This window comes from Dreissena polymorpha, chromosome 5, assembly GCF_020536995.1.
Source record: "Dreissena polymorpha isolate Duluth1 chromosome 5, UMN_Dpol_1.0, whole genome shotgun sequence".
NCBI lineage: Eukaryota > Metazoa > Mollusca > Bivalvia > Myida > Dreissenidae > Dreissena > Dreissena polymorpha.
In genome coordinates, this window is record NC_068359.1 from 74296127 (window position 1) to 74304430 (window position 8304).

The window sequence follows — 8304 nt, forward strand, 5'->3', positions numbered from 1 at the left end:
CAATCAACTTTAAACCAACAAATCAGTTAAACTTTGAGACAGCGCTGTTAAACCGAAATGTTGGTGTAAATATGATGTAATCGATGAGGAACATACTCACAAGGAAACGACACCATGCCATTACTGTAAGACCTGACTATATTCGGAGGATGAACTGGTATATTTATATAGTCTGAAGTGACACAGCGCTACTGACGGAGCTAACATTGATATATATATGAAATATTTGTGAATTTTGACAAGTTGTAATGGTTTTTGTGAACTATACGCTCACCTGTTGTGACAAGATATGTATCATGTATTATGTGACCTGTGAACCAAATAAAGATCTGTTCTGTTCTGTTCTATTCTGGTTTCAAAAATTTCCTCTAACTGGAACCCCACATATCAATTTAAATAAGGAAGGACACTGTGAGTCGTGGTGCTACGGGGCACACCATGCACATCTGAATCAGACAGCATGACTCATCTGATAGAATCGTTAAATGCACACAAAACGTGTATATAAACTATTTTACATCAACAATCACCGTCATAAATAAGTTTCAACAAAATATAAATGCACCCCTTCCCTTTTCATAATTAGGCCTATATGAATAGACTAAATAAAATTCTGAAAAATGAAAAAAAGGCCTTTCCAAACGAAAGCCGTTGAATTGCAGTACATGTATTGTGCGTTTTAAGGCGGATATCCGAGCTTAATTCAGTTAGTTCTAAACATAAAAGCGGTTAATAACGTATATCATATAAATGTGTTTTAAGTTTCTTAAGTCCTAAGTTTAACTAGCTACTACAAAAAATCTCAAAGGAAGTGATCACTTATTAATGACGTGATAGATCAAGGGTGTATTTAAACAGCATCTATTTTCACATCAACTTTAGTACGGCAAAGCACCCTTTTAGACATTTAAGACCATTTGGTACTGCTTACGTGACATGTCGGCTTAAACGGAGAGGTTAAGGCTCTACTGTGACGCATGAATTAAGTCACTGAAAATGAGATCGAATCGTTAAAGGCTAAACGCGTCCAGCGGAACAAGCTTAGCGAAATCGAATTTTTGCAGAACAAATACCGTTTTGTTTGTTGAATATGCATAAAAAATAATTCGATGAAATGCTTCTTCAAATAAGGATTTATTTCATTGTACATTTGATTTTTTTGTGTGGGATTTTCTCTACATTATTTTCAGTTGATGAAATATTCAATGGGCGTTTTGAAAGTATTTGAAGCCTATTTATTAAATCTATGTTAAAGTTGTCACTTAAATACAAGTCAGTTATTGTTACGAGTAGACTCATGTTATGATTTGCATATCTGGAATTAGTTAGTATATTGCATAAATGAATACTTTATGTATATACATGTGTTTATACATTTTACGAAACTCATTTGGATTGGTTTATTATATCTTTTATTTGTTGAATTACAAATCTAATACCGGTTTTTTTATTTTATTTAAAATTACTTTCACACAATAAATATTTTAGATACAATTATGGTTATTTCTATCGCATTCATAACGTCCTGTTATATTGTTTTGAATTATCATTTGTTTGTGATTCTGTTTCATCATCTGCACAGTCTGTTACCGGAAAGATCAAGCAAAATGAGAGAACAAGGAACGTTTCAATTACGAAATAGAACTTGAAAGATTGACTGATGCGTTGACGGAAGCCTAGCTACCGATAATTGAAACGCAAAACACAAATACTATTTACAGGCGCAGATTATAATTACAAAACCAGATGATGTTACTTAATAGGGCTTGTTTTGTTTGCGATACGACGCATGTACGCATCATACCAAACGGATCATTTGTTTGAAAAAATGTTAGGCTGTTCATAGTGTTATTGTTTATTTAGTGGTATGGGTTTCGTGCATTCAGGGAAAGTTGGTCACGTGCTTATAGTCTTATATGGTAAAACTATATTTGATCGACAATGCCAACGTTATATATAGATGATAATATAATATATATACATACAAGTGTTCATAGTTTTTTAACAAGTCTGATAAAAACGAGATTTTTAGCAAAAAGTAAGTTTAAAACGGTATTCAATTTCCGTTCCTCAACATGTTATAAAATTTAGTTAATAATTCATTTTCACACAAAAATTATATAATTGTTTGTTTCTATAATTTGATGATTCTTTTTCAAATTTACTCAAATTAATTTTCTCGGGCTTCACATAAAAAGACGCAGAGTAGAATATATACACGTTTTGTAAATCCTATACTTGGTAAAACTAACCATACATCACAAAACTATATGCAGTTAGACAATCGCTCCTACATCTGCGTGTTCCATACGCGTACTTGCAACTCGGAATACAACCAACTTATGCCGTTTGCAATTGCCGTTCCAAGGCTGCTCCTATGCGAAGACCCGTATTTGTATTCTAGAGGTTGTATTTGCTCTCTCATACGATTTGGCAACTGGATACGTGTCGTTAATAAAATATGTCGTACTGTATAAGGGTCTATAACGTGCTTTATGCTGCAACGTTTCACTTGTTTTTATGTATATTGATAAATCAACCATAATGTCCTTGTTCTACTATGAAATACAACAAAGCAAAAACATGTTGTTTCAATGAATCAAGAAAACAAATATTAAAAAAGAAATTTTTGGACAAATGTGTTGGCAACAATTCTGGGGGTTTATAGTGTATTGGATGTCGCATGAAAATACTTCCAAACTACACACGGGACCGTTATTGTAAGTGTAGTGTACATGCCGATTATTTCTCTAGTCATGTGTTCCAAATGTGGTCGATTTGCTTGACTTTGTTATGCCTTAAACGAATGGCATAACAACCATTGGAATACGAAATAGCGCAAACCTTGTTTTTTTGTAATATGCGACTGCCTACATACTATTTGTTTTAATGTCAAGTAATAACTTCACATTTGCATGCATCATATATTGAAAAAAATAAACATAAAACATGAAAACGCATCTCATTTAGATTTCATGTGACGCGTATAATATAAAGGATGTCATGTTTCCACGTAATCATTGAACAAACATAAATGCAAATGTGTATTTGTATTAACTGAAAGAGTCTATTATTTTAATATACGTTAACATAAAATGTACGGCCATTTTTGTCACGTGAAATGTTGATTATTTGGAATACTAGTGTAAATACTAGCGTTTAAATTAGACGTTCGAATGGAAAATATGAAGAAGAATGGCAGGTTCCGTATCGGTATTAATGAACATGGAAACAACAATAACGAAACTGCATATGCCTGTACCCTTTGTATGCATAGGTGTACAGTTTCTGACGAACACACATGTAATATTTACTCTTTGCAGACTTACTATCTCGTTTTGCTTTGGTGCTTTTTTAAAGGGAAATATACATGTTATTTGTCAGTGATACGAATCTAACAGCCAATCCTAAATTGTATATATTTAATTTCGTTACATTTGTTAATTTGACAGAATTAAAATGCACTATGGGATGTTCAATACTCAGCGTTTCCTGTTCAGAACTTTTGTGTTAATCCTTGTTGCAGGTGTGTATGTATTGCTTTAACTGTTAAGCAACCTTGCGAGCTAATATTTTGAGTACTTGTCAGAATGATATAGGGTTATTATTGCTGCTATGTATTGCATGACCAATATGTGTCCATATCGAACTTTAGCCTTTTGCAATTTTAAATAAATATTGAAAGCTTGAATCTACTGAGTATCGTAATTTTAGCAAATATTGCACATGAACAGCATCACTAATCAAACTGCCATAACCGACATTTATATCTTAAAGTAGTAATCAGAAGCGATCGGTTATAGAAATATCGTCTGATTGTTTCCGTAATGGCAGTGTGCCTTTATTAAATTTTACTGTAACAGTTTTAAAAGCCACGATACGATAGAACTGAATTAATGATATATATATATCAGGGGATAATTAGACGTCATGGCTAGTTCGTCTTAGCAGCATATACGACGTTAAAGACGATTTATAACATTAAGCGAGACCACCGAACGTTAAAGCTCAAATGTGAGCCATTATAGGCAGTTAGTGAAAATGAGATCGGAAAGATTTTAGTCTCAGCGTGTCCAACCTATCCGTAAGATGCATGTCCATATTATTATCAAGATTAATATACACATAAATAGCAGAGCAATGAGCGACTTTTCTATTTAGTGTTAATACAACATGTGTTTGTATTAACTTCTTCATCATAAACAATTGTGTTAATTTAGTAATATAACAAGTACATAAAGTCTTGTATTTGTTGTTGGCATACTTGCGTATTTTACATACATTTCTACATTATATCGATATACCAATTAGACACATGAAAAAGGTGCTGGCTTGTAAAACAGCAAAAGTAAGACATTATAATATAAAGCAACATCATCAAGCTATGTTCAATGAACTTAACATCGTAAAACACGGTTTGTATTTCATTTAACTTAAAATGAATAGCGACAATTCGTGGGTATAATATGCATACGTTAATACTAAGCTTTACAGGTGAAAATTGATTTTTTATTGTCTTTATATTGTTATATGCATTCGATGTTTTATATATGTATGCGTGTTTTAATGTTTTATACACACTTATGTGACACTTATAAAGATCTAAAAGACTTTTAAGCACAAACAATCCATTAAAGTAATATAAGTGGATGGATTGAGATATTGGTGCACGTTTATCAATCTTATTATTCTTTGCAAACCACAATCAGGTGCATTGGTGATGCCGACTAATACCATTATTTTGCGGGGTAATGACGATTGTATTACCCTTCTGTATCATTGTCAGTGTTAATAGTTAATTTGTTTAGTATTGGTATAGCCTACAATGTATACATATAATCCAGTTAATAATATCAGGACGTTTGCAGTATGTACCTTTAAGCTCGATCGAACAATATCCGTTGAACAGGTAACATAATGTGTAATGTTTTTCGTGCACACCCCGTCACTTCCGTTTTCAAGTGAACTGAATCGAATTAATAGTAAGATAAAATTTACACAATATGCTGTCACACGAAATACCAGAAACCCGAGTACACATGCAACGTAATCTATAAAGCACCGTAATACAAATAAATAACGGCACGCCAAACACTTTTACCAAAATAATAAAAATTATATTGCGGTCTTCCATTTCTGGCGCCACCTCTTTCAGGATGTTCATTAATCAACAAGCCAATTCTACCTTCAAGGCCTTAGAAAGATTTATAGTATAGATGCTAAATACGACGTAAACTGTTATACCATAAGTATAATATAATGTTTGAAAAACAGTTATTATGCACGGAATCAGTGCATATCATATTCTTTACTAATTTAAATCATGTATGGCAAAACATTTTCTTGATGCAAAAACTACCTTCTGATCAATATATATGTATATGTATCATGTATTTTCATGATTTGCGCAAATCAATCAATGTATACGTTTTTGTCTGTAAGAATCCGAATAGAATCTGCATCTGAAACGCAGATACACATTTTTTGTCGCGCGTCATATCGTGTCTTATTAGTCCAAAATGATATGCGTTTGATTAGTAACATGCTTTAATAGAACTAAAGCGATTTCGATCGCATTCATTACGTCCTGTTACATAACAGTGCAATATAAAGCGATTATTTTTTCCCCGTTTGCAGTCTTTAAATGTTAAGATGGAGAGAAATGAGAAAAATAAGAACGCTTAACTCACGAAATAGGACTTGACAGATTGACAGATGAGCTGTCAAAAGCCTTGTATTTGATTATGGAAACGCAATGCAAATTGACACTTCATATGCGCAGGTTATAATTTAAAATGCAAATGATGTAACTTAAACAAACTTGATTCGTTTGCGGTACGACGCATAATACCCAACGAATCATTTAGTTGAAATACATGTTCGACTATACACGTTGTAATTGTTTTTTTTAGTGTCATTGATTTTGCGTGTTCAGGGTAAGTTTGTCACGTGCTTATTATTGTTTATGGTTAAAACTATTGTTGATGGGCAACAAATATAAATGCATTATAACAATGTCATAGGTACACACAAAACGCTTTCATTGTTTTTTATTAAGTCTGATATAAACGTGATTTTTGAAACATTTAAGTAAGTTCCAAACGATATTGCATTGTCGTTCTTCAATAAACGTGTAATTAAATTTAGTAAATAATTCATGTTCCCGACATAAGTATAAAAAAGTTTGTTTGTGTCAGTTTATTATTTTTATTTCATTTACGCAAATTAATTGTCCGTGCTTCAAATAAGAGATCCCGCTTTCAGACGAAGCGTAAAATATATACACGTACTAGCAATCATATACTTGGTTACACTAACCATACATCACAAACTTAATATGAAATAAGAAAATTGCGCAAAACGCTGCTTATTTCATACGATTTCTAGTATTTTGGAAAAGAACCAGCTTTTGGCTGAGTCAATGGTTTCAGGCTCCAAAAAGCGTTTTTGATTAGGCCGTCCTAAGGCTGTTCCTAAGCGAAGACCCTTGTTTTTACTCAAGCCTGTATTCTGCTCTCTCAGGTTTCGGTTTGGCAACTGGTTACTTGCCGTACATAAAATACTCCGTACTATATTAGGAGCTATATGGTGCTTTATGATGCAAAGTTTCACTTGTTTTTATGAACATGAATCACTAAAATATTATTTGTTGTTCCACAATGAAATACAACAAAGCACATGTATTACTCTCTAGAGAAAACCGTGTATTTCGCAAACCAATTGCAAACTTGTTGTACGACAATAAACTAATAAAAACGTTTCTAAGTTGTGTTCTTAATCTGCAAAAACAAGGATAACGTTTGGTTTTAATTAATTTTATGTAATTACCTTACTCAGCCGACACTTCAGACCCTTAACTCGATGATGGTGTGTCGAATATCAACTGCAACTCCTATTTTTAGTTCGCTTCCTATCAAATCCATTATACTATATAATACTATCGACTGCAAAGAGTACAAACATAATGTTGCAAATATGTTCAAGTGCTATTGACATTGTTATGTGAGTGAAGACAGCAGTATTATCATTGGGCCGCAAACTTGTTCCATTGATAATGTTTTCAAATCACACAGTTAGATATGAGCATACAATCAGAATCGACTGACTGACCGACCAACATGTATCGACGGCAAGGGTACACCTTATACTTAAGCAATAACACATTATTCATGTTCTAGTGTGTAGCAAGTTTCTACACTATGTTCCTTATATTTAATCCACAATATAATTATTGTATTGACCTACCAATGTGTTATCCCTAGCTGTGCTCATTTGTGTTATTCGTGTTGTTATACGATATCTTTATATCGGAAAATATGTCGCTTGTCATAAAGACAATACCTCCTAGTCTTGATATCATATATATCATGCTGATGAAACTCGAATATCATTTTGCAAATCTATTAAATTGTCAATTGAAGTAGTTTTGCTTGATGTGTAACGTATCAACCTTGTAGGGTTTCCTCACAGTACTTCGATTTCCACGTCAGAAAAATACCTCATCACAATTGAATAGCCGGAAAATGCGGAAAATGCAGCTATAATTCAAAATTCTAGTCTAGTACACAATTTTGGTAGTAATGCAGAGACGGGCTACTGGTAATCATTATCATCATTATGATCATTCTCTTGCCCGTTCTGAATATTTGGTTGATATGAGGTACAATAGCATAGAGATCCTCCGCAAGTTATGTTTGTTGTGGGTTGCTGGGAGTAGCTCATCCATAGGAAGGGACTTCCTTCTAGCGTGCCATGCAGGCGTTATGGGTACTCACATAATACAAACGCATGCTGATACTTGATTAATTATAAGGCATGTCTAAACATTTATAAATTTATATTGCGTTATTATTGCATCTCGAAATGCAAAATGGTTAAACAACATATAAATGCTTTTGTTAAAACAATAAAAGCACATCAAATTTATCTTAGATATTCCGAAAGCCCACATGCATAAATAATGTTTAATCTTGATATATTATGTCATCATGCTTTGAAGATGCAAATTTTGTTTATATAGAGTTTCTTTAATATCCGTTTGTTCAAGTAAACATTCTTATTCAAGTACAATACATTGTGTTAATATAGCTGTATCTCTCGTGCTTGACGTCATTGTTTTTTGTTGGCTGTCTATAAATCATTCACCGGTGGTAGTCGATTAATGTCATCTCGTTCTGGGGGTTAGTTTCAATAAGGTATCTAATACAAAACATAAAAATGACAAATTAACCGGACCGGAACGAAAAAGCGCTATTTAAACTTTACGAATATACCTACCAGAACGAACAAGTGGGTTCCGAAGCG